Source organism: Glycine soja, chromosome 8 (assembly GCF_004193775.1).
Source record: "Glycine soja cultivar W05 chromosome 8, ASM419377v2, whole genome shotgun sequence".
In the NCBI taxonomy this organism is placed as follows: Eukaryota; Viridiplantae; Streptophyta; class Magnoliopsida; order Fabales; family Fabaceae; genus Glycine; species Glycine soja.
This window is the reverse complement of record NC_041009.1, coordinates 33,038,923-33,058,183: the sequence shown is the minus strand read 5'-3', so window position 1 is coordinate 33,058,183 and position 19,261 is coordinate 33,038,923. Positions and strand designations below refer to the sequence as shown.

The window sequence follows — 19,261 nt, the reverse complement described above, 5'->3', positions numbered from 1 at the left end:
CTTCCATAGCTAGACTTTGAATTTTTGTCTGAAATTTTTTGTGCTATCTTATCATCATTTTATAAGGTTGCTCACAAAATTTCAAGTCATTTGGATATCATTTGAGGGTAGCTGTAGTTCAAACCTGCACCTTTATTTACATGACAAAGCAACTAGTTGTGCATGCTGAATGTAGTGTATGACTAGAGGAAATCCATCTGACTTACAACCCTTTGATCCTGAGATAGATAGGACATTTCATAGATTAGTTAGGCATCATTTTATACCTTTTGATCATTCTGAGCATTCCATTACTGGTGAATCTGTGCATTCTGTTATTGGTGATTTTGAACATCCTGATTTTGAGCATTGTAATTTTGAGCATTCTGATTCTGAGCATTCTAATTTTGAACATTCTGAGAACATGGCACAACCTCCACCCCGTGAGAGGACTCTAAGGGAAATGGATGGACCTGATTTCACCTACGAAAGCTTGTGCATCCAATACCCTGATGAGGATGTCCCATATGTTCTTAAAACTGGACTGATCCATTTGCTTCCAAAGTTTCATGGCCTTGCAGGTGAAGACCCGCACAAACATTTGAAAGAATTTAATATTGTCTGCTCCACCATGAAACCCCCAGATGTCCAAGAGGATCACATATTTCTGAAGGCTTTTCCTCATTCATTAGAGGGAGTGGCAAAGGACTGGCTATATTACCTTGCTCCAAGGTCCATCACGAGCTGGGATGACCTGAAGAGAGTATTCTTAGAAAAAATTTTCCCTGCTTCCAGGACCACAGCCATTAGGAAGGATATCTCAGGTATTAGACAACTCAGTGGAGAGAGCCTGTATGAATACTGGGAGAGATTTAAAAAACTATGTGCCAGTTGCCCTCACCATCAGATTTCAGAGCAGCTGCTTCTCCAATATTTTTATGAAGGACTCAGTAATATGGAGAGAAGTATGATAGATGCTGCCAGTGGTGGAGCCCTTGGAGACATGACTCCTGCTGAAGCCAGAAATTTAATTGAGAAGATGGCTTCCAACTCCCAGCAGTTTAGCGCCAGAAATGATGCTATAGTCATTAGAGGAGTGCATGAGGTAGCTACAAACTCAGCTGCATCATCTGAAACTAAGAAACTTGAAGGCAAATTGGATGCATTAGTTAACTTGGTAACCCAGCTGGCCTTGAACCAGAAATCTGTACATGTTGCAAGGGTCTGTGGTTTGTGCTCCTCTGCTGACCACCATATAGACCTTTATCCTTCCATGTAGCAACCTGGAGCAATTGAGCAACCCGAAGCTTATGCTGCTAATATTTACAATAGACCTCCTCAATCTCAGCAGCAAAATCAACCACAGCAGAACAATTATGACCTCTCCAGCAGTAGATACAACCCTGGATGGAGGAATCACGCTAATCTCAGATGGTCTAGCCCTCAGCAACAACAACAGCAGCCTATTCCTTCCTTCCAAAATGCTGCTGGCCCAAGCAGACCATACATTTCTCCACCAATCCAACAACAGCAACAGCCCCAGAAACAACGAACAGTTGAGACCCCTCCACAACCTTCCCTCGAAGAACTTGTGAGGCAAATGACTATGCAGAACATGCAGTTTCAACAAGAGACCAGAGCCTCCATTCAGAGCTTAACCAATCAGATGGGACAATTGGCTACACAATTGAATCAACAACAGTCCTAGAATTCTGACAAGCTGCCTTTTCAAGTTGTCCAAAATCCCAAAAATGTCAGTGCCATTTCATTGAGGTCGGGAAAGCAGTGTCAAGGACCTCAACCCGTAGCACCTTCCTCATCTGCAAATGAACCTGCCCAACTTCACTCTAACCCAGAAAAAGGTAATGACAAAAATTTACCTAACAATTTCTGTGCAGGTGAATCTTCCACTGGTAATTCTGATTTGCAGAAGTAGCACATCCCTCCTCTTCCATTCCCTCCAAGAGCAGTTTCCAACAAAAAAATGGAAGAGGCAGAGAAAGAGATCTTGGAAACATTCAGAAAAGTAGAGGTAAACATACCTCTGCTAGATGCAATAAAGCAAATTCCAAGATATGCCAAATTCTTAAAGGAGTTGTGGACTAATAAAAGGAAGCTTAAAGGAAGTGAACGAATTAGCATGGGCAGAAAGGCCTCCGCATTGATTGGTAAATCTGTTCCTCAAATTCCTGAAAAATGCAAAGATCCAGGTACATTCAGCATACCTTGTATTATAGGGAATAGTAAGTTTGACAATGCCATGCTAGATTTAGGAGCTTCTGTTAGTGTTATGCCTCTGTCTATTTTTAATTCTTTATCTCTAGGTCCCTTGCAGTCAACTAATGTGGTAATTCATTTAGCTAATAGAAGTGTTGCCTATCCTGTTGGTTTCATAGAAGATGTCTTAGTTAGAGTTGGTGAACTGATTTTCCCTATTGATTTTTATATTTTGAATATGGAGGATGGATTTTCTCAAGGATCAGTTCCCATCATTCTAGGCAAACCCTTTATGAAAACTGCTAGAACTAAGATAGATGTTTATGCAGGCACACTATCCATGGAGTTTGGTGATATAACTGTTCATTTTAATATTCTGGATGCTATGAAATACCCATCTGAAGATCTTTCTATATTTCATGCTGAAATTATTGACCATGTTGTTGATGAATACATGACTGATCTTTACTCTAATTTGCATGCCTCTCACTCTTCATGCATTGAGTTTGAAATTGTACTTGATCATATGTCTGAATTTGATGCTAAGAGTGAATCTGAGAGTGATATTCATTGCATGTCTGGTGGTGGTGTTTTACCTCTCGAGATTGATTTTATAGAGTCAGATAGGACTAACCATGTTTCAGGAAGTACACATACCTCTGACTTTCTTTATGAGGTAAAGGCTAAGAAACCATCTCTTTCTACCACTATCCAGCCGACCACACCAGAATTGAAGCCTCTACCATCAAATTTAAAATACGCTTACTTGGATGATAGCAAGAGTTTTCCAGTGATTATATCTGCCTCCCTTGCTGATGAGCAAGAGAAGAAGTTGTTGTCTGTTCTCAAGAAGCATAAGAAGGCTATAGGCTGGACCCTGGCGGACATTCCTGGTATTAGCCCATCCACATGTATGCATCGAATAAATTTAGAGGATGGAGCTAAACCAGTAAGATAGCCATAGAGAAGACTCAACCCGGTGATTCTTGATGTAGTGAAGAAGGAGATAACCAAGCTTTTGCAAGCTGGAATCATTTATCCTATCTCCGACAGCCAATGGGTGAGTCCCGTCCAAGTAGTCTCGAAGAAGATCGGCCTCACAGTGATAAAAAATGAGAAGGAGGAGCTAATTCCTACTCGGGTGCAGAACAGTTAGAGAGTCTGCATTGACTATAGGCGGCTGAACCAGGTTACCAAAAAGGACCATTTTCCCCTGCCATTCATTGACCAGATGCTTGAGCGCCTGGCAGGTAAATCTCACTACTGTTTCCTTGATGGTTTTTCTGGTTATATGCAAATTACTATTGCTCCTGAGGATCAGGAAAAGACCACATTCACCTGCCCCTTCGACACTTTTGCCTATAGGAGGATGCCTTTCGGCCTGTGCAATGCCCCTGGTACCTTCCAGCGGTGCATGATTAGTATTTTCAGTGACTTCTTAGAAAATTGCATAGAGGTGTTCATGGATGATTTCACTGTGTATGGATCCTCTTTTGATGGTTGTTTGGATAGTTTTGGAAAAAGTTTTGAATAGATGCATTGAAACTAACCTTGTTCTAAATTTTGAAAAATGTCATTTTATGGTTGAGCAAGGTATAGTTTTAGGCCACATTATTTCTGTTATTTCACAATTGCCTTACCCCTCTTGTGTGCGAGAGGTGCGATCTTTTCTTGGTCATGCAAGATTCTACAGGCGCTTTATAAGGGATTTTAGCAAAGTAGCCCTTCCACTGTCCAACTTGTTGCAAAAGGAGGTGGAGTTTGACTTTAATGACAGATGCAAAGAGGCTTTTGATTGCCTCAAAAGAGCGCTGACTACCACCCCCATCATTCAGGCACCCGATTGGACAACCCCTTTTGAGCTTATGTGTGATGTATGCATTGGGGGCTGTCCTTGCTCAGAAAATTGATAAATTGCCCAGGGTGATATATTATGCTTCTAGGACTTTAGATGCTGCCCAAGCGAATTATACTACTATTGAGAAAGAGCTTCTAGCCATAGTTTTTGCTCTTGAAAATTTTCGATCTTATTTGCTTGGTACCCGCATTATTGTTTATACTGACCATGCAGCTCTAAAGTACTTGTTGAAGAAGGCTGATTCTAAGCCTAGGTTGATTCGATGGATGCTCTGGCTCCAAGAGTTTGACTTGGAGATCCGTGATAGGAGCGGAGCACAAAATCTAGTTGCTGATCATTTGAGTCGGATCGAACGTGTATCAGATGTGGATTCACCCATTCGGGATGATTTCCCAGATGATCATTTGTATATACTGTATAGTATTTCTGACTCTCTTTCTACTCCCTGGTTTGCTAACATTGTCAATTATTTAGTTGCCTCTATTTTTCCTCCCTTAGCATCTAGGGCCCAAAAAGATAAAATTAAAAGTGATGCTAAGCATTTTATTTGGGATGACCCCTACTTGTGGAAATTGTGCAGTGATCAGGTAATTAGACGATGCATTCCAGATCATGAGACTGACTCAGTCCTGCAGTTCTGTCATTCTTCCGCCCCGGGAGGTCATCTGGGTGTTCAAAGGACAGCTCGCAAAGTGCTTGATTGTGGTTTTTATTGTCCCACCATCTTTAAAGATGCGTGGAAGATCTGCAGCACTTGTGAGCAGTGTTAGAGAGCAGGAAATACACTTACATGGCGACAACAAATGCCTCAGCAACCTATGCTATTCTGTGAGGTGTTTGATGTCTGGGGTATAGATTTCATGGGCCCTTTTCCTGTCTCTTTTGGTTATGTTTACATTCTCCTTGCAGTTGACTATGTTTCAAAATGGGTGGAAGCCAAGCCCACTAGAACTAATGATGCTAAAGTTGTTACAGACTTTGTCAGGTCTAATCTGTTTTGCAGGTTTGGAGTACCTGAAGCAATTGTTAGTGATCAAGGAACCCATTTTTGCAACAGAACAATGCATGCCCTGCTTAAAAAGTACGCGGTGGTACACAGGGTATCCACACCATACCACCCCCAGACCAATTGATAGGCAGAAATTTCTAACCAGGAAATCAAGAGAATTTTAGAGAAGATTGTGCAGCCAAGCAGGAAAGATTGGAGTACCAGGCTTGATGATGCTCTCTGGGCACATCGGACTGCCTACAAAGCACCCATAGGAATGTCTCCTTATCGGGTTGTCTTTGGAAAGGCATGTCATCTTCTAGTGGAAATTGAGCACAAAGCATACTGGGCAGTGAAGACTTGCAACTTCTCTATGGATCAAGTTGGTGAGGAAAGAAAGTTGCAATTGAGTGAGTTAGATGAAATCCGCCTAGAAGCCTACGAGAATGCCAAGTTCTACAAAGAAAAGACCAAGAAGTTCCATGATAGCATGATAGTTAAGAAGGACTTCATGGTTGGGCAAAAAGTGCTATTGTATAATTCTAGGCTTGGACTCACGAGTGATAAGTTGAGGTCTAAGTGGATTGGTCCTTTTGTTGTTACTAATGTTTTTCCTTATGGTACAGTTGAGATCAAAAGCGACTCCACAAAGAAAGAGCTTCAAGGTCAACGGACATCGACTTAAGCCATTCCTCACGAACCCTTCTTTAGTGGACGTAGTGGTGGAAGAGACTTCCTTACTCCACCCTACTCTTCCTCCACCATGACTTAGGGAGTTCTTCTTTTCCTATCTCCTTCTTTGCTTTTATTACACTTGTCCAATTCTATTTGATGGTTTAACTGTTTTAATCTTTTAATTGTGCTACATTGAGGACAATGTGTTGTTTAAGTATGGGGGGGGGGGAAGTGTTCTTTGGTTTTGCTAGTTTTGTTGGTTTTGTTAATTTGTTAGTTGTGTTAATTTGTTAATTTTGTTAGTTTCGTCGGATTTTTAGTATAAAATTTTGGGTCAATTTTGTGTGCATGTATGACTTTGCATGTTTTTCTTTGAATTATAGGATATGTTCAAGAAATGGGTAATTGTTTTGAAAATAAAAGTTCTTGACATTTTGTGACTTGAAATCCTTGATTCTCCTCTACATGTCATGATAGTTTTGAAAGCTCAATTTGAAAGTGATGAGTTTACCTTTGTGAGAATTTGAGCCATCCATCATCATAATCATTTGGTGTGTGCCCCATTGATTGCTTGCACAATAGCCTTGGCTTGATTCTTGTTGATGCTTCCTAATTCACATGCATATTTGGAAATGATTGAGGCAATTTTGTTCTTATAAGCTTCTAGCCAAATGGACTTACCTTGAATTAATTCCTTTGATAGCCCTTTTGAGCCTTGTTTCCCTTTCCTTGTTTTGAAGCTCACTACAAGCCTTAAATGAAAAACCATGATATCACCATATCCTTAAGGAATTTTGGAGCTTTGGAATTGTTTTGGGAATAAGTGTGGGGGGGGGGGGGATTTTTGTTTCATTGGATAACTTGTTTTGTTGGCTATGCTTCATGATGTATTTTGGGCCATACTTGATGTACATTGCATATTGGTTAAAGGTTGGACATGCTGAATTTGATGCTGTATCTCAAAGGCTATAGAGTACAAAAAAAAAATCGAAAAAGAAAAAGAAAAGCAGTAAAGTTGTGTGAATAAGATAATAAATGACAAAAGAATGATGAGACTCTTGGTTCTACTCTTTATGTTTAAATTTTATCTTTACTTCTTTTTATTTTCTTATGTTTTCTTAATATGCACTTATTCCCCATTGCTCCTCTATTCCTTTGGGATTCAGCCACTTATTCCATATTTTTCCATACCTTGTCCTTGGCCCCATTACAACCTTGAAAGACCTTTTGATCCTCATGTGCTTGTGTTTATGGGTTGATTGTCAATTTTAGAATCTTGCCAAGTTTATGTGGTGTTTGTTTTCATGGGTGCTTTGAGGGTAAATAGTAGCCTAGACACTTGAGAGATAGAGTGTATATCTTGTGAGGCTTTATCACTTTTCATTCTTGAGCTGATTAACTATTTTGCCATGATTGGGTTGCTTGGATGATTTTCATGAATGTCTTGACTTTTTGGATCTCCTTATGTTAGATGTTACCCATTCCTTTCATTCCTTGATGTTCATTGAGAAATATGTGAATGTTTTTGTTTGTCTCTCTTTGATATCCTTGGATTTTGTTCTTTGTTTCATTTTGCCCAGGAGTGCAAAAGGCTAAGTATGGGGGGTTTTGATGTGCCATCATTTTCTTCTATTTTCTAAACCCTTTTTGCACCATTTTAATTACTAATTGGTCTTAATTGTCAATTAATCAGGCAGTTTTAATATTTGGGCTCATTTAGCTAATTTGATGTTTTTAATCTAATTTCAGGAATTAATGAAACATTGGGCTTAATCCGGATTTTGGTTATGGACTTGAAGAGGGCAAATAAAGCAGCGCTTACCTTAGTTAATTTCTAATTAGGAAATTTCGCAATTTTATTTTATGTTGTTCAGTGTTTATTTCGTTTTGGGCCAGAGTATTGTAATAGGGCCCAGTGACTTTGAGTGACTCTTTTTAAATAGCAGCCTTGGGATTCGTGCAAGGCCATTCTGTTATGCTATTTTATTATTCAGAGTTTTTGTTTTAGATTTCTACTGTTTTCGTTCTTAATGCAATTTTCCGTTTTCTGCTTCTAATTACAATTTCGTTCTTGCTTCTTCTTCTACTTTCATTTACGTTTCTGTTTCATTTACATTTCTGTTCATTTACGTTTCTGTTCATTTACGTTTCTGCTTCATGTTTCATTTGCGTTTTCTGTTTGAATCTATGGAAGGCTAGTTTTTCTGGTGTTGTTTCCTTTTGAGGACGAAGCCCAACTCTCTTTGAGGTTTCGTTTGTAATGTGGTTTCTTGGCAGTTTTCCCTTCACTAGTTATCCCAAATTCGTGAACATTAATCAGTGCACGCTTCGTGTTCGATTAATTGCCTCTGAGCCTAACTTGCGTTCATGCTTAATGGACGAAGGGCTAACTGGTGTATGTGGTGCCTAACCACATATTGACAACCCTAAGTTGATTTTCGCTTAGTAAATTGAAATAGGGTTGGATTAAGTGGTTGACTGTTAGGGACGAATTCTCCATAACCCAGGATAAGAGAATGGCTTCTGAATCAGAGGAAACAACCCGATTTTAATATTAGTAGTTTCATATTCCAGTTTACTTGTTCTGCTCTTTAATCACAAAACAAACAACCCTCCCTAATCGTTACTGTTACTGCGCAAGTATATTATGAACATTTGGTTTGTCATTGCTCGTTGGGAAACGACCTAGGATCACTTCCTAGTTACTGCATTTTCATGTTTAACAAATTCTTTATGCAAACCATTGAATGCATCATGGAGTTCATCAAAAGAAATAGATAAGTCATAGTTAGAAGACATTACCTGTTCTTTGCTTTCATAGTCTTTGGCCATGAGACCCAGATTTATGATTTCATTTTCTGAATCACTTGAAGAATCCATGTCATTATCTTCCCAAGTGATGTATGCTTTCTTTTTCTCTTGTCAGATTTTTCCATTCTTCCTTTAAAGACACAACAATTGAATCTCAAGTGCCTAGGTTGATTGCATTCATAGCATTTTGGGACTAAGGAGGAATCTTCTCCTTTCTTCTTTGGATTGATATTTGATCTCCTTTGATTTCCTTTGTTTCTCAGAAATTTATTGAATCTCTTCACAAAAAAATCTAAAACCATCATCCTATTCTTCTCTAGGTTTTTCTATAGTTTCATTTCCCACTACCATTGTAGGAATGAAGGAACCAATTTCAATGGCTTCCCATATATTTAAATCTATTGCTTCTATAAAGATTTGCATACAGGTTTTCCAAAAGTGATAACCCTCACCATTGAAAACAAGAGTGTCGCAACCTACCCTTTTGCGGGCAACCGAGGCGAGGCTCACGGGAGTGTCTTCCAAAGAAGGAAAATGCGTGGAGTCGCCACCAACATTTATTTGTGGAAAACGTCAAAAAAACCGAAGGAAACCGGTCATAAAGAATATTCCAAATTCGGGAGTTGTATTTACGTTTGAGGAAGGTATTAGCACCTCTCACGTTTGTCCCAAAGGACAACAACCTTAAATTTGAATTGTGTGAAATTGTGTATCTAAACTTTTATTTCTTTTTTATTTTTGAGGTCGACAAAAGCGGGGCTCTTGCTCCTACGTACCCTCCATCGAAGAGGAAATCAGACATACGTAGTTCTTTCCAAAGAGCAAATCAAGCGATTCTTTTTACTTGGAAGGAGGTCCTTTTAAGGCGTTGGACCTTAAAATGATCCATTTTACTTGGTGAGAAAAACTGAGGTATCGATCCTTAAAATCCTTTTTAGTGATTTTTTTGCGGACGAGCTTGACTTTGCGAGTTGATTTTAGCCTTAGTTTCACTTTAGTTATTAATCAATTCAATTTAAGAAAGAGAAATCCCAAAGTGAAATGTCCGATTGATTTTTTTGGGTTTATTTTACTAAAAGATATTTTTTGATTATTATATTATTATTTTACCTCTTTTTGGTTTCCAACGTGGTTACGGCATGACCGAACGATCAGATTTCATTTTAACAGAAATTAACCGATATTACAAATCAAATGATCGGTGGAAATTTATTTTATTTTTTGATTAGGCGAGAAAATGACTTAAGTAAATGACTAAAGTACGTCAAAAGGGGGTACGGAAAGTAAATGAAAAGAGAATAAAAGTACGCGAAGCAAATGGGGACCACCAAGGGTACATAGGCTGAATTGAAAAGTTCGATTTCGGGAACTTACCGGTTGAAGACCGAAGAATGACGAAGAACGAACGACGAACGACAAAGAGCGGTTGAAAATCTTCGCGAAATCACCCACAGAAACGTTACGGAAGCGCCTAGGCTTGGATTTTCTTCACGGAAACAATTTTCCTCACTAATTTTAAGTGATTACGAAGTACCAGAAGGGCTGAACCCTTTTCTTCTTCACTCCTCCCTCTATTTATAGGAAAATAGGGGAGGAGCTTGCCACCCAGCTCGCCCAGGCGAGCCAGGTTGCTTCCTCCAGAAGCAACCGCCTTCTGGAGGAACATCCTGGAAGGCCCAAGTGGGCTTGATTGCTATTTGCACCCCTTTTTACTAAATACACCCCCTTTACTTTTTTTGGTGATTCTTTTTTTGTAACGTTACGAAACTTTACGAATTTCGTAACGATACTTGTTTTCTTTCCGTAAGGTTATGAAACCTTACGGGTCATGTAATTACTCCTTTTTAGCTTTCAGAATGTTACGGAAACTCACGGATTGCGTAACAATACTTGCTTTAGATTTCCGGCATGTTACGGAATTTCATGGATTGCGTAACGATGCTTCCTTTTGATTTCTGGCATGTCTCGGAACTTCACGTATTGTGCAACAAAGGGTGCCAAGTACCTCGAAGCGGTCAAACAAAGGTTGCATGCCATCAAACAATGGTCCCCGGACGAAATTAGGGTATGACAGTTGCCCCTCTTTACTTACCTTTTATAGGAGATAAGAGGAAAGCAAAGATAAAACACTGATTTCGTCCGTCTTCGCCCTTTCCGTGATTAGTCTATGACGACTTCCGTCTCTCCTTCTTCTTTCTCTGCACAACACAAAAAAAACACAAACAACAAAAAACACCAATAACATAATATACACATATACACATGTTTGGCGAAGGAACCAATCGGGAAAATAACCAAAACCATATTTCCCAGTCACCGGAGGGTCCGCGCTTGATAACGGAGGACGCATGAACAACGCTAGGCAATCAATTCATGGGGCTCCGAATAGGATGGTGGAGGATACACGAATAGTGCTAGGCAATCAATTCGTGGGTCTCCGGACTTGATGGTGGAGGACGCATGAACAGGGCTAGGCAATCAATTCATGGGGCTCTGGATAAGATTTAATGGTGGAGGATAGACGAACAGCGCTAGGCAATCAATTCGTGGGGCTCCAGACTCGATGGTGGAGGGGAAATGTCAGGTCAAACTAAAACTGGGAATAAAATCACTCATAGTGTATAAAAACTCACATAGGTAAGTGTTTTACCCTAATTCCAAACCATAGCTGCACCATGACTTTATTTTGCACATGATTTCCTATCGAACCAAAAGATCACACGCACGATCACGGATCAATAGGATTTTCCCGAGGGTAGTGCTTTTGGAGAGGAAGCTGGATGTTTCAGTCTTTTCCTCTTTGTTTATGTGGGGCGGGATACTGCCAGTCGGGAGCGACCTTGAATGGCAATCCCAAAGGAAGAACTACTTCAAAAATGGGTTTTCCTTTGCCGGCAGCCATTTGCCCAGCTGAAAATTTATCTGGTCAGAAGATCTTTCGTTCTCTTTCCTGGTTTCCTGTATTGATCAGGAATTATTATGTTTTTCCTTCGATCTTTTTCTTTTTACTTTCTTCTGATCTTCGATCGGGAATCCTTCTTTTCCTTTTCTTTTCTTTCTTTTCATTACTTCCTTTTCCGATCTTTGATTGGGAATTCGGGTTTTAGCATTCGTTTTTCGCTCTCCCTTGAGGAGATTTTGTGTCCTCTTCTCTGGGGGAAAGGATGGGGATTATTTTCATGGGCCCAGGTTCAAAGTAGCTTAAGGTTGTGTCTCAACATTGTCTTTTCATCATGCGAGCCCGATTTTGATATCTGGGGCAAAACAAATTCGTGTGTCAAGGTGTCGGTGCCGGGTTGAATTTCCATATCATTTCCACGAGGTACACATAACAATGATGATTTGGGAACAACGTGCAAAATTAGTCATGGCTACAGCTAGGTGGGTACTCAAGCATCCAGTTTATGGCATTGTGATACTAAGGCTTGGGATTTACACAAGTAGACCCAATATTTCCAAATTATGTTCTTTCATCGGTTCAATGAATCCATCCATTCTCATCTCGGTTATTCAGGAAAATAAACTCTTAGTGTCAGTCTCTTGTTTCCAAAAGATATGTTTGCTCTCTACGAACGATTTATGCTTCATATGACCATAACATGCCGACCTTCGAGGTCTTTATTTCTTTTTCTTTTTTGTTTCATTTTTTATGTTTGCAAAAACTATACATCCATCGCCATCTATGATAAAAACTTTTCTTTGTACACCTACATTCCTATACATGACAAAATTTTTCTGTATACACACGCATTAAAACTCTTTCTCTTTATATCAACACGGTCTATATAAAAACTCTATTCATGCTCAAAGATTTCTTTTTCGTTTTTCAACATACACTCGTGGTTTACACAAAAATTTCTTTATATACACTCATTACTCACACACAAGGATTTCTTTTCACACCTTATTTACACACACACAAAATCTTTCCATACATTTTTTTACATATAAAAAACTCTTTTCTTTTCTTTATATATAGACATGACATTTGTTCACAACGCCTCTTTCTTTTTTCTATTCTTGGCGTTATCATGATTTTTGTTCGTTTTATTTTAGGATGACATTCCTAAATGAAAACTCTACACGGTTCCAGAATTTCAACAAACATTATTGACAATAACGAAGTAAGCACTAACGCAACAGTCCAAACAACATGTATGCACAAAACAAGAGACAATCAAAACAAAACAAATGTTAGTCCCTCAAGTTATAAAAACAAGATAACATACGTAAAAATGAAAAGAATACGAATCTAGGGATCCCACGGTCATGTGGCTCCGCATGCCACCGGACTCTTGGGTCACGGTAACAAAAGGTGGGGTGGTCAACAAAAGTAGATCTTTTGCTCCTACGTATCCTCAATTTTTGATGAGGAACTCAGACCTACGTAGTTCTTGATAACTGTGAGACTAAAAATAGTCTCGGTGTGTTTTCTTCACTAAAATGTGAACATGCTTTAGTAAAGAGATAAAAAACTTCCAACTGATCAAGCAACATATGCTTTTTGGATGAAAAACAATGTGTCTATCGGGGAAGGAGGGTATGCTGATGAAATTTTCTCATAACCGTAAATGAGATTTTGGATGTTAGCACTTCGTTTCTAAATGACCATTTAGAGGAAGCATTGGGTTCAACAAAAATAGAAGAAAATCACTCAAAGTGTATCAATCTCACACAGGTAAGTGTTTTATCCTAATTCCGAACCATAGATATGTCATGACTTGATCTTGCAAATTATTTCCTATCAAATCAAAGATTACATGCGTGATCATGGATCAATGAGACTTTTTTCTTGGGAATGGTTTGTTTTCTTGGTGGGAAATTTGGCTTCGAGTGTTTTTGGCCTTTTCCTTTTCTTTTTTTGTTTAGTGCAGGGCGAGAAAGTCGCTAGCGCACAGGATTTTGGTTGGCAATCAAAGGGAGAAGACCACTTTAGGTCGTGGTTTCCTTTTTTCTTGTTTACTTGGTGACAATTCTGTATTGTTCAGATATTGTCTGGTCCAAAGACCTTTCTACATATTTCTTCTGTTTTCTTCTGATCTTTGATCGGGAAATTTCTTTCTTTTTTTGCTTTCTCATACTCTTTGATTGGAATTTTCCTTTTATTCTTTTTTTTTCTTTTTTGTTTTCTTCCGAGGGCAAGGATTGACATTCTCACCCTGGGTCAAGGTTTATGATAAGTTGGGATTTTGGCTCAAGGCTTGTAGAATGGCTGGTCATGATATATGTCAGGGTTTTGGCCAGCGGTTCGGGGCTAAAGGGGATGTCCTACATTATTTCCATGATACACATGCAACAATGATGATTAGGAAATTTTATGCAAAATTGGTCATGCATGCACCCATGTGGATACTCAAGAATCAAGTTTTTATGGTCATGTGACACTAAGGCTCAGGATTCATTTTCCCTATTTAAGTCAACGCAGTGTTTCCAAAATATGCTCATTTGTCAATTTATGCATTCATCCGAGTCCATTTTGGGCATTCGGGAAAATTTTCATAGCATTCACCCTTCAGGTGTACACACATTTTTTTTTCCAAAAACTGGTTATGATCAGTAAAAGAAATTTCAAAGAAAAGATGGAAGTTATCTCTTTTCAAAAGCGTGCTGGCTTTTCAGCTGAAAGATATATTTTTTGTTCTTGTTTGTTTTTGTTTTTGTTTTTTTTTTTGTTTTTGTTTTCATGAGCTATTTTGCTACCTAAACAGGTATATATTTTTGTGAAGTATTTTTGCTATATACATGCATATCCAAGGTATCTTGCTACCTAAACATACATATATATGTTTTGTGAGGTATTTTTTCTATATACATGCATATCCAAGGTATCTTGCTACCTAAACATACATATATATGTTTTATGAGATATTTTTGCTATATACATGCACATCCAAGGTATCTTTCTACCTAAACATACATATATATATTTTGTGAAGTATTTTTTTGTTACATACATGCATATCCAAGGTATCTTTCTACCTAAACATACATATATATATTTTGTGAGGTATGACTACCTTCTGAGCTTGTGCTTGTTTTATTTAAATTCCTAGGATCATGAGCAACTAGGTGTGTCCTACTATGACTTGAGAAACAAAAGTGATCAAATAACAAGCAGAGATTTAAAAGGTACTAGGTTGCCTTTTAGTAGCGCTTCTTTAACGTCTTGAGCTGGACGCCTGATGACTTGTCGGTCACGGACCTAGTACTTTTGCTTACCTTTGGCTTTGGACTTTGGTCACCTATTGGTCGGCCATGTTTCGTAGGCAGCGCTCTAACCTTTTTGTGGATGAGCTAAGGTGAACTCTAGAGGTGGTGGCGGTGTGTCTATTGCCCGCTACCGGCCATCCCCATGCTACTGTGGTGTCTCGCCCTGCGCCTGCTTGGGGGCGTAGTACTTCTTGATGAAAGCCCGGTTAATGCGGGGCCTAATGACCTTGTTGGGGGTGACAGGAACTCCGTAAAACTGACAGAGGCTCGTAATCAGAGCTGGAAACCCTAGGACCCTGTTGGACTTCTCCGGGTTCACTGGGTGTCTTGCGGGCGCGATCCCTGCAAACAAAAGATGACATCAGAAATCAATTGAGCGATGTGCATACTTACCTATGTCATGATGGCGTGACCTTGCTGGGGGGAACGGGCACCCGGTAGGACTAACAGAGGCCCATAACCAGAGCTGGAGACCCCAGGGCCCTGTTGGACTTCTCCGGGTCCATTGGGTGTCCTGTGGGCGCGACCCCTGCAAATAGTAGATGGCATTAGAAATCAGTTGGAAATAATGCATACCTACCTATGTCGGGACGGCACAGACCAACTAATACTTCCGCAGGGGGAGATCGGCATTACGGTCGCTGGGCAGAATGTTTCTAAGTAGCAACGTCATCCATATCTTTGTAATAGTGGTCATGTTGGTGCGCATGATCCACACTCGTCTCTTTGCAGTGGCACGGGTGAAATCTTGCCCCGGTATGCATAGTAGCTGCGTGATAGCCTCCCTCTATGGTTATGCTTGCACAGTTGGTCGCCCTCCAATATCAGGGGGTGGCCCAAAAACTGATAAAAGGAAACTACTGGCCCCTTAACTGGGAGCACGAGTCTCGGTTAAGCATTTAAGGGCAGAGGACCTTAAATTCTCTTCAGGTGCGGATGTGGAGTCCACAGAAGGCGAGAGTGTGTGGCCCTCTGAAGGCGAGGACGTGTAGCCCTCTGAAGATGAGGACGTGTAGCCCTCTGATGGCGAGGACGTGTAGTCCTCTGAAGGTGAGGGTGTGCAGCCCTTTGAAGGTGAGGACATGTAGTCCTCTGAAGGCGAGGGCATGCAGCCCTCTGAAGGCGAGAGCGTGCAGCCCTCTGAAGTTCAGGACGTGTCGCCCTTTGGAGGCGAGGACATGTAGTCCTCAAAAGGTGATAGGTACTAGTACCCAAGGGTCCACTTTTATGAGAAAGCAAGAGATCGACTCACTGAGAGGGTCGATCATCCCAAATTCAAAAGATTGGACATTAGATGTAGGAAATTTATGCAGTTAACATGATTTTTGGGGATGCAGATGCATGCAACCTTTGTCTTAAAATGCGGTAAATGCGAACTTCATATGCAACAATGCGATGTATGGGAATGTTGTACAATGTTCATGACATTCTTTCCCTATTTTGTGATTTTGATTTTGATTTAATTTTTTTTTTGAAAAACACAGATTGACTGTCCTTTTGAAAGAGGTGATAATTCATGCAACCTTATCCTATCTTTTGCAAATCTCTCTGGGAACTCCCTCAGAGTGTATGTTCTGTTTGATTTAGTTACTTGACCATCTTGGAGTGACGACGATGGAGCCGTTTGACGTTTAATCAATCCATTGAAATTCCAGGGTTTGTCCCCCCCTTTTTTTGATTAAAAAAACATCGACGGGTGAGAACTTTTGATCTGCCCCTATGTTCACTTGAGGCTCATGCACAATGCCCCTTATTGCCCCAGTGTAAGGCTTTGAGGTACCAATTTGTTATCTTTCGTCATGACCTTGTAGCAGGGAACCTATTGGGTGAGAACTTCTAATCTGCCCCTAGGTTCGCTTGAGGTTCATGCACGGTGCCCCTCATTGCCCCAGTGTAAGGCTTTGAGGTACCAATTGTTGTCTTGTTTTTACAACCTTGTAGCAAGGAACCTATTCGGTGAGAACTTCTAATCAACCCCTAGGTTTGTTTGAGGTTTATGCATGGTGCCTTTCATTGCCCTAGTGTAGGGCTTTAAGGTATCCATTTTTGTTTTCACAACCTTGTAGCAAGGAAGAATGAAAGAGGCGGTTTGATTCTCGCAAAAAGAATTTTTCAAGGAAGAGAAATAGTTTGAAGGATTTTTTCAGTTGACGGATTAAGTCAAATGACTCTTTGTAGAAGCAAGATGTTTTGATGATGCCAAAGGATCAAGTGCTTCTAAGTTTTATTCAAGACAAGAATCCAAGAAAATCAAGATATATGATCAAGTTGATCTCTAGAATCTTAGGAAGAAGTTTCCAAATTGAAAAAGCAAAAGGTTTGGCCAAAGAATTCTATCTAAATCATTTTAAATTGAGATTTACTCTCTGGTAATCGATTACCAGCAGCTGGAAATGTTTATAACTGTCATTAGAAATTTGAATTCAAAATTTATAATGTGTAATTGATTACACATGGGTGGTAATTGATTACCAGCAGTTTATTGAACGTTTTAATTCAAATTTTAAAGCCTGTAATCGATTACACAAGTCTTGTAATCGATTACCAAAGGGGATTTTCAGAAAATAATTTTCGTGAGTCACATTTATTCAAACGGTTTATGAATGGACATCAAAGGTGACTTGGAAACATGAATTTAAAGAGAGTTTTCATTGCCCAAAAAGTTTTATCCTCTCAAAAGACTAAGTTTTTCTGATCTGAAATGTCTTATCCTCTCAAAAAGATTCCTTGGTCAACCACTTGCATATTCAATGAGGAATTTTGATTGGTCTTCATCGTACAATCTATCTCTTTTAAGAGAGATTTCTTCTTCTCTTCTTCTTATTTCTGAAAAGGGATTAAGAGACCATGGGTCTCTTGTTGTAGAGGATTCCTGAACACAAGGGAAGGGTTGTCCCTGTGTGGTTCAGACTTTGTAAAAGGAGTTTTACAAAGAGAGTGGAAAATCTCAAGTGGGTTGCTTGAGGACTGTACGTATGCACGGGAAGTGGCCGAACCAGTATAAATCAAGTTTGCCTTCCTCTCTTCCCTTAAACTTCTTTTATTTATTGCTATTTATCTTTTGCTTTAAAGAAGTTTATTTTGAATTTTCTTTTGAGTAATTCATGTTAAGGGTGCATTGTTAATCCAAAAAGAGAGAGTGAAAGTTTAATTGGGGAATAGTATTTATATCTTAATTTAACCCCCCCTTCTTAAGATAACTGAGGCCATTTGTCCCACATCCTATTCTTGATAACTCACTTCACTCTAAAAAGACAAACTTTCCGGAATGATAAAATGAGGTCACATGAACGTCTTGAAAACACAGTCAATCAAATGCTTTTTTTTTCTTTTTGAACTTTTTTTTTATATTTTGAAACTTATTTGTTTTGAACTTTACTCGTTGTTTTACGGCACCCCCACCAACGTGCAAGACGAGTAATTTCTGATTGAACGGTCTTGGAAGTCAGCACTCAGGAGCACATGTCGCTCGAGCAAACAAACCAATGGCTTGCACCCACATTCCAGTGGAAGCAAAGATGTAATTACGAGAGGATGAGGGACAAAGATGTCATATTTATCGATTTTATTTAGCATTCTAACTATGGTTTACAATAATGGCATAAACTTGAAGATCCTGATGAGTCATTAGAGACATCTAACAATAGCTTTCAAAATTGCCCCATGTGTGGTGTCGCTTGTTAGTGTTAGGATTCAGCAAGCGATTCTCCTCAAATTTCAGCCAGCCCAGATCAATTAGACTTTGCACCTTATGCTTCAAGGTCATACAGTGCTCAATGGAATGCCCCAGGGCTCTTCCTTGATATGCACATGTTGCGTTCAAGCTGTATCCTTGGAAAAATGGAGGTTGAGGAAACCTAGCAAGGGTTATGGCTACCATTGCATTATCAAGTAGATATGGGAGCAAGTCAGCATAGGACACTGGAATTGGGGTGAATTCTACAGGCTTTTTCGTTGCAAAATTCATTTCTTGGTTGGTGTTTTGGTTTGTGCTAAAGGTGGTGTTCGTCATTGGAAGTGCGATAGACAGGCTTTGTGGTTGATTTAGGGATGGCTTTTGTGGATAACTGGGTGGTGGGTAAGGAGAAGGTTTTGTTATTGGCTGAGTAATGACATTGTTGGGTTGGTGGGAAACTGGCAGTATAGGAATGGCAGTCACAACATGGGCTTCTCCTTCATCCTCACCCTCTTCATTTGCCCCAGTTTTCTCATTCGTCCAAACAGGATGACTAAATTTGCCTCTTTTCGGACCCACATCGATCCTTTCACAGGCGAAGACCAAATCCGCAAAGCTTTGAAGGTGCGTGGTCCACCATCTTTTCATAGTAGAATACCGATAATGTGTCTACCATCACGATTATCATCTCCTTTTCCATCATTGGGGGTACCACTTGGGCTGCCAGATCCCTCCACCTTTGGGTGTATTCTTTGAAGGATTCATGCTCCTTTTTGCACATGTTCTATAGTTGCATCCTATCCGAAGTCATTATACTGACATCGCCTAACAAAAGCAACCATTAGGT

At 39.7% G+C, this 19,261-nt stretch overlaps 1 non-coding gene across 1 annotated transcript; it reads right to left on the bottom strand.

Annotated features, from left to right (window-relative positions):
- Positions 1–781: 781 nt before the first annotated feature.
- On the bottom strand, positions 782–888 carry LOC114424872. The gene has a single exon (XR_003669162.1). It is a non-coding gene; the product is annotated as a small nucleolar RNA R71 (small nucleolar RNA).
- Between the last annotated feature and the right edge of the window lie 18,373 nt (positions 889–19,261).